This window comes from Corvus brachyrhynchos, unplaced genomic scaffold (genome assembly GCF_000691975.1).
Source record: "Corvus brachyrhynchos isolate BGI_N302 unplaced genomic scaffold, ASM69197v1 scaffold26, whole genome shotgun sequence".
Classification (NCBI taxonomy): domain Eukaryota; kingdom Metazoa; phylum Chordata; class Aves; order Passeriformes; family Corvidae; genus Corvus; species Corvus brachyrhynchos.
In genome coordinates this window covers 12,678,660-12,686,771 of record NW_008239324.1, presented here as the reverse complement: position 1 = coordinate 12,686,771, position 8,112 = coordinate 12,678,660, and the positions used below count along the sequence as shown (strand labels likewise).

The following is an 8,112-nucleotide window of genomic DNA, read 5'->3' as shown; positions in this document are numbered from 1 at the left end:
ACACCATACTTGTGAAAATTTAACTAAACAGAAACTGCTCAACCAGAAATACACAGCAGCAGACACTGGGATTACATATATAATTAAGAAATAGGCATGGCAGAAGACCATAATATAGCATGATTTAAAAGTCCAAATCTTTCAGCTCCTACTAAATACTGTCAAGCACCACGAAGTTCTGAGCCAGAACCAGCTGAAAACAATGGAAAGATTTCCACTGGTTTAATAAGCAATGAAAAAAAATGAATAAAAATGAACCAAGTTAGTAAATGTGCTGTTGCTCAGAGTGGCTTCTAAATAAATATAAAAATCACATTTCTCACTCTGAATCTTCTAATTCTGGAAGGCACATAGCAAAAACAAAAGAAGGTGAACACTGTAAATTCAGAAGAAGAAAGAGGCTTCTTGCAGGTCCTTCATACATAGCTGGTTTGAGAAAAACAGGGACATTTCAGATTTGGACGCTGTAGGAAACTCACCCACATGCAGTAACAGTACAGAGTGAATGGTCTGTAATAAGTAAATTTCAAAATGTTCAGTTCAGATACAGACATGGAAGTTCAGTTCAGCCAAATCCACCAGCAAATGCTCCCCTAAACCTCCCAGAGGGCATTTAACTACTTCCCACTTCCTCATCACACCTTCAGGGAGGTAACCCCTGCCAGCCCCCAGTGAGGGGGTCAGCCCTGTCACCCAGGACATGCTGTGCTTCCCTCCTTGGTACCCTGTGCAGGAAAAGCAGCTCCTGCCCACTAGTGAGCCCTGGCACTGCCCACGGCAGAGACCTCCTCCCTACTTGGGAGGACAAAAAGGCTTTTTACAGGTGCCTCATACACAGTGGCCCGAAAAAAGGGACATTTCAGGTTTTTGATTTGAAGGTGTGTTATTCACGTGCATTCTGGGATGCCAGGGTGCTGCCACCAGAAGACACAGGGAATCACAAGGAAAAGGAGAAAGAAGTGTTTCCTCAGCCACATCCAAGCTGCAAATGGGAATGGGCAGACTGGGGAGCTTTCTGCTGTTCATTCAATACACCGTGAAGTGTCAAAAATTTCTTTTACATGCTTTTTTCCACCTCCCTTTAGGAAAGGACCAGAATTACAACCAAGAAGCTAATAACTTGCTATGAACAGTGGTATTTGTTGAGGCATGCAGTTTCCAAATGGGAATTTGGGCTTGTTTTTATTCTTCACTTAACACTTCCCCTGCCCAGCACAGACGTTTACACTGGTGTTGTTCCGACTATGACAACACACAGAAAGCACATGGCCTAATAACTCCAACGTTAACAGACCCGTGGCTTCTAACAATGCAATTGCAGAGGAATTTGCCCTAAACAAAGCCCAAATACAGAAGTGCCCATTGCAGTTAACAGCAATTAATGTCTCCTCAGACTGCTACGTGCCTTAACCGTGGCCAGAGGGGATCTCAGGGCGGGGGGAGAGAGGGACACCTGCGGCTGATGGTCACCACGCTTCCTGGCACGAGCCTCAGCAAGGGAATTAGAAGCAACAGCATCACAGCCATGCAGTCTGAGCGTTTGGTTCCCCACGAAATGAAACTGGAATCACTGCCTCCCGAAAAACTCACACGACACAGCCCAAGCAGCAGGGGAGAAGCACTGAAAAACCCACAAGAATTGAATCTATTAGAAATATTCTCACTTGTCCTGTTGTGACCCACATAGGAAAACTTTGGAAAGAGCACATCTCACACCCAAGGAAGGGTGGTGGTGTAACTGGTTCAAAGTGGTGCTTCCCTGAGACTTCCTGATCCATCAGCCGGACATGTCCCAAGGCTGGTGGGCCCCCACAGCCCACCCCTCCCACAGCTCGCCAGCCCAGCTCAGGCCAGTCATACCATAAATGGTCTCCCAGCCTTTCCTCTGAGCCTGTGCACCCTCCCCAGCCTTCCTCCTCCTCCAAAGGAGGGCAGTCACCAGTACAACACCCGCTTGCCCCAGTCAGCCCCAGTGCAGGTTGCACTGACAGTGCACTGGTTAATAGGTTAACACCAAAGTATTAATAAATACAGTGGAATTACATAAAGAGCAGAGGTCTGTATTCATAATACAAATGAATCATTTTCAAAATGTAAAAGTACTAAGGTGCATTTTCACTTTGTGCTTTATGACACCCACAATATCTTGGCCTGACAAATTAAGATTGACATTTAAAAATTACTAAGAATCCTGTCAGGGCAGGTCTAGAACATCCATCATTGCTGGTGAACACTGTGTGCTCACACCGAGGGAAGGAGAGACCCTTAAAGGTTTGAACAGAAATCTGGTCTACAGATAAGCCAGGGGAACATGAGGAGCCATATCCTGTTAAAGTGACAATCACCATTTTTAAAGCCACAGACCAAGTATATTTGCTATTTGCATGTAAGCAATTTATAATAGTAAGCCATAAGGAGAAAACAAAAAGTGTAAGAGGAAAACGATGCCTCTTCTGAACTTGGTGTATCATCACAAACCTGTTAACTCTATGTAAGAGGCAACCTAAGGGTATCAAGTTCAAAAAGCACAGAATCAATAAAAAGTCATTAAAAATCAATGTATGAACTGGTTTGCATGCCCTCAGCCATCACTCCTAGGCACTAATGCTCTAATAATTCTCAATTGATATGCACAGAATATGCCAATTTAAATTTATTGGAGTACTTCAAATTTTTAAGTGCTTAACTTTGGAAAAGATTGGCTTTATAGGACCAAAGCAGTGAAGAATGATCAGGAATGTTTAGAATGCCTTACATTTTCAGTAACTTGAAAGAGATTAAAGGAGTAGGCATATGAAATTAAGAATGATTTAAAAATCACTGGATTCATTCAAATTGCTAGAAATGCTTGAATTGCAACTAATATTGGTAGTTAGTACACATGCAGTGAAGGGGGTCTATCCTTACATCAATGTCCAAGGGAACTCTCCCACAGCATGAGCCAGTTCTACATGGATACCAAAAAGAAAGGGAACAACTTGCATATGCACAGAATACACAGTAATTCCAAGTGTAAAACAAACCCTTACCACCAAAAATCCCCCAGAACTTCCCAGATTAAAATAATTTCAAAATGTAACAGAATTTGAAATTGACTCTCTGGTTAGAAATTCTGGTTGTTATTAATTTTTTATTTCTGGTTGACAATAAAATGTTTTGCAAAAGACTCCAGTGGAAACATCTGGAAAAACATAAAAATCCACAGTGGAGGGAGGGCAAGCCATGGTCCCTGTGTGTGGGGCAGATGGGAGCTATGAGGGACGCTGCAAAGCCAGACACTGTGGGAGGATCCTGACCCCTGGGAGACACTGACCTGCCATCCAGGCTCCTACTGATTCAGGATTTTCACCTTCAGTTTTAGAAATCCTCTCAAAGTACAAGAGATGCAAGATATTTGCTGTATCCCACAACCTAGCCCAGGAAGGGTTTTGGGCACAGTGCCTACTGTGCTTCTTAAAAGGAAATGCGTGGCTGCATTTACTTTTTCTTCATATTCACTCCTGGAAAATATACCTATAGGGGAAAATTTAAGAAGTAGTATTAACAGCTCAGTACCACCAAGATAAAAGCTGGAAAAACAAGGCATTTAAAAGGGTTAAGGTAAAATAATAAACTGTTATTAAGCCTATTAAGAGTTTTAAAACATCATTGTTTATGGCATGATAGAGCTTGGCTTTTTATAGGTGTTTCATTCGTACATTTTACTTATTCTGCTTCTATTTAACGATGCTGTGGATCTCCACTTTAAAGCCCTCAGTAATGCACTGATTTCATCTGAATCTGCTAACCCTACTTTTAAAACAATGGTGCAACAAAACAGAGGTTAACATTTCATAACTTTGAACTGCAAGCAGAAAGGCTAAAATTTTATGAAGGCCCTCAAAAATAATACCCATTTCATAAAGTACAACATATACAGAATTAAACTGGTGTCTCCATTCGATACTTGCTGAGAAGATGAAAGGCACTTTAAAAGCAGTCTCCACGTTCTTACGTCTCTGTCTGTGCCTAAATGGCCAGCAGCTGCCATGGCCCTGCTGTTGTCTCCTCTCTGCCCTGGGGAGGGCTGTGCCATGTGGTGATGCTGTCAGGGGACCACCCCGAGCAGTGCCCTGTGACACAGCCCCCAAAGTCCACTCTTGAATACAGCCCACACCCCACACCTAAGTGAGCAAGATATAATAGAGTCATCTTTTATTAATGTTACAAAAATTCTGGCAGGAGTAAACAATCAACACTGTATGAATTTTGGTTTATAGTTTCACTTATTTCACAATACTCTTACTTACTGCTACTTCTCTGCAATTCTTTCTCTGTGTATTATCTTAGACTTGCTAGATCTTAGCTGACGAAAGAAGGGGGGAAAAGCCCACAACTTTTATCCAGTGAGACACTTTATCAAGAAAATTCTACAAGAAATTGGTTGTTACCTGCAGATAACAACTGGTTTGTTAGTTAATGGCTAGAGGCAAAGCCAAGGCCAGTTAATGCTCCAGCTGTCCAGTCATTAACTGCAGTAAAGACTGATTTCGAGGAGGTTATTGCCGTGATAAAATATCCTCAAAAGATTATAACAGCAATAGTGTACAGAAAAAAAAAAGTATTAGTGGCTATAGTGTGACTGAATGGCTGCATTTGAAAAATTGGTCATTCCCTGGCGGTTCATAACCGATTTTCCACCAGTCAAAAAGCAAGTTGTGCTCTGTTAGGTTTATTGTACAAGGCAATAAAAATATTGGCCAGGTTAAATTGTCAGCGTGTTATGACATTAACCATTCTTTTACTGTGCTTAATTTAAGTGTTACTATGATTCATTATGGAAAGAAACTGTCCTTTGCAAGTAAACAGGCATTTCAGCACTGGGAACAGACAGCAATAATAAATTTGAATGCAAAATTAAATTTCACTTGATGGCTTTCCCCCCCTCTTCATAATGATCACCTTTTTTCTTTTTTTCTTTATAGAAATACTTCAGAATTCTTGGCTATTTAGTTTGCAAGATTGTCTTCCAAAGTTTGCATTATTGATGTGATGCCTGGCAGCAGTACTCTACTTAAGAGTGTGACAGCATTTCCATTAAAAAACCTTTTTGATGGCTCACTTGGCCATCAAAAGTCGCCTTGTGTTTCATTTGGCATGCGGAGCCGCAGACCTCAGTGCAGATCTGAACCATGTGAGCTGCTCCTCTCTCTCGCTCTCCTGCTTAAGGTCAGCAATGCACGCGCAAAAAATGTGCACACACGATTTCTGTGTGCATGGTTCTGTAAATCTGGATCTGTTTGTATTAAATTACAAAAAGTATGCAAAGTTCTGCAGATATCTATGTTAATTTGCATGCTTTTATCATAAAGGCTATGAGCTATCATAGTAATCTTAATATACATTGACAGACTACACCATAACCACTCCAAAAAGCCATTAGGGTTTATTTTATAAATGTATAATAAGAATCCTTGGTAGATTCAGCATTGCACAAGTCAATTTTTTTATTATTATTGTTCACTGACACCTGTAACAGAAGAGGAGCCATTGAACTTTACATGGTTAAAGCATCAGACTAAAGTTTTCCACAGAATCTGGAGCAGTTAGGCTGAAGTTTTCACTGAAATTTAACATTTACTTAATTCCAAAACTCTGCTTTGAAGATTCACACCTAAATGATCCAGTAAATAAATTTTAGTGGGATCTACTGGCATCCTGGCTCCTCTGAAAACAATATCTAAGCACTCCAGGGTTTTGCCATAGTTTCAATTTCACTCTTGCTCCAAGAGCTGTTATGCCAGTGAGCCCTGTCCATTATGATGAGGGATTTTACCAGTATAAATGATGGTACAGTTCATCCCACTGTATCAAGGCTTCACAGTCCAAGCAGTCACTTACCACAAAGCCCCTGTACACTGCAACATTAAATCCCAGGGTCTTCCATAGTTAAGGCTGCCTTCCATTTCCTAGTCATTCTTAAGGCACTTCTAAAGCTAAATGCTTTGTTTTTAAATACTACCACGCTCAGGCATGAGTGAATTGTGAGCTTTTCTGCTACACTGATCAACTACACCAAATGATTATGTTCAGAGTTTTTAAAGTAGTGTCAGAACAGGCTCCAACCCTGCACACACCTCCCTGAGAACCTGCTGCACCAGCACGTGCCAGAAAACAGCCGGGAGCACACCAAGATGACAAGAAGGTGTGTACAGGTACAAGCTGACTGGTTTCTGAAAGCCAAGACCCGGATCAGCGGAGCTCACTTCACAACACTGAAATAGTCCTCCGATGCGGTGACTCGATGAAATAAGGTCATATTGTTATAACCAAAAGTTTCTATGGGTGTACTCACACATGCAAATACATTTAATAGGCGTGTATGGGTGGATGCATCTATTTTATATACATATATATCTATATATGTACATTAAACAGATGCATTATATATGCAGAAGGTAGCCACATATACACAGATCTGCTTGTGCTTTCATGAGTCCATAAAGACCCAGAAGTACTCAGCATATGCAAATACCCAGCAGCCCTTCAAGCAGGTGCTAGCAACACCATTTTAATCACAGGACCACTTTTGCACAGAGGAGTTAAAGGACTCACCCAATGCCATACAGCAAACCAAGGGAGAAGCCACGGAAGCTGATCTGAGCTGCAGTTCAGTCTCCTGGCCTGGTCACAGACTGAGCCCATATCATGTCTCCCCATGCTGCCAGCCATGTCCTCTCCTTTAAGAGCAGCCAGTAACCACTCAGCCCTTGTGTAAGCCCTGCCACCATGCATAATCAGACACACAGCCTGTCATTGGAATCTATGTCTTATAATTAGGTCCACACAAATGCTGAAACTTCAAAATAGAGTTTAGAAGGGTTTCCAGTACATCTGATGCCACAGGCATCACAGTTCTGCCTCTGGACTTACCAGCTGCTGCTCCAAGGCTTGGGCCAACTGTTGCTGCCAAAGGATACTCAGATGATGTGAGAAGCTGGAACACTGAGAAGGGAGTTATTCGTCATCTTTGATGTTGGAACTTCAAGGGAAGCGCCGGCTCCTCTCCCAGCCATCGGCGTGCTCAGAGATCAGCCCTACCTTGATGTTTGCTCTGCTGTTGCTATGGCTTAAGTTTGATTTTAGGCATCAGTTGGCTGTAAAAGTGATACAAACATGGCACACTAATCACTGCTGAAAATGAGAAGTGCACAAATATCTTTACAAGTCTGTTCTCTATCGGATTCCAACCCTTTCCAGATGAAGTTACAAATGGATTATTCAGTTTAATTTTTTTTACTCTTAAATATGACCTTTTAAGATAAAGTGATTCCAGAGGGCTTCCAGATGACTTGCCATTATTTCAATGCTGATGGCACGCAGACACTGCTAGTGTGAAGAGGAGAAGCCTGCAGGGCAAGGATCATCATGTTCAATACTGCAAGGAACATAGATTTTATCCAAGGACATCAAGGTCAGTTTTCATGCTACCAAAAAGCTCAAGAGGAAACACTTATATAGAAGATCAAGATTAGCTTGGTTTTAAAACTGAATTTTCAACATTTTAATTTAAACAGAGGAATACAGGAAGGAGGGGTCCAGATTCTCTCCCAAACCACTCGTAGTCCCATCCTGATGTGTATTGTTACCATGGCCATAATAGATGAACTTTTGGTCCTATAATGTCACACGAGATTCTCCAGGATCATCTGAAAAACTGCAAAAGACTCAGGCATTTCTCCTGCAGCCACACCTCTCTCTGCTTTGGATATGCTGCAGGAAACCAGCCCTGGTGGCACCGGTTGCAAGTCATTTTTCTTCTGGACTAGGAATCCCTGTGTCCCCTGAGAATGAGACACAAAGTGCTCACCACTTCCAAACTGAGGACATGCACTGGCACCAGCACCAATTCTCTTCCCCGTATCTTCTCAAATCAAGCAATTTCTCTACACTGCCCACCAATAAATACAGGCTTTTAAAAAATCCTTTGTAAAATCTATATTAGACACAAAGTCTTGCAGTCCTTTTCTACTTTAAAGTGAAAAGAAGAGTCAAGCTCATAGTCAAAATCACCTTCAGCCAAACCCCCACTGTCAGACAAGTGCATCATTGTGGATTTTGGATTGATGAACT

The 8,112-nt window shown here is 41.8% G+C and overlaps 1 long non-coding RNA gene across 1 annotated transcript in view; it reads right to left on the bottom strand.

The window, feature by feature from the left end:
- Window positions 1-3,110: 3,110 nt before the first annotated feature.
- The window catches only part of LOC108448367, a 56,317-nt gene continuing 51,315 nt past the window's right edge, over window positions 3,111-8,112 (bottom strand). Inside the window, exons 5-6 of the long non-coding RNA XR_001864265.1 lie at window positions 6,913-7,136; window positions 3,111-3,513 (exon numbers count right to left, since the gene is read on the bottom strand). This is a non-coding gene — a long non-coding RNA (uncharacterized LOC108448367). The remainder of the gene's footprint in view (window positions 3,514-6,912; window positions 7,137-8,112) is intronic.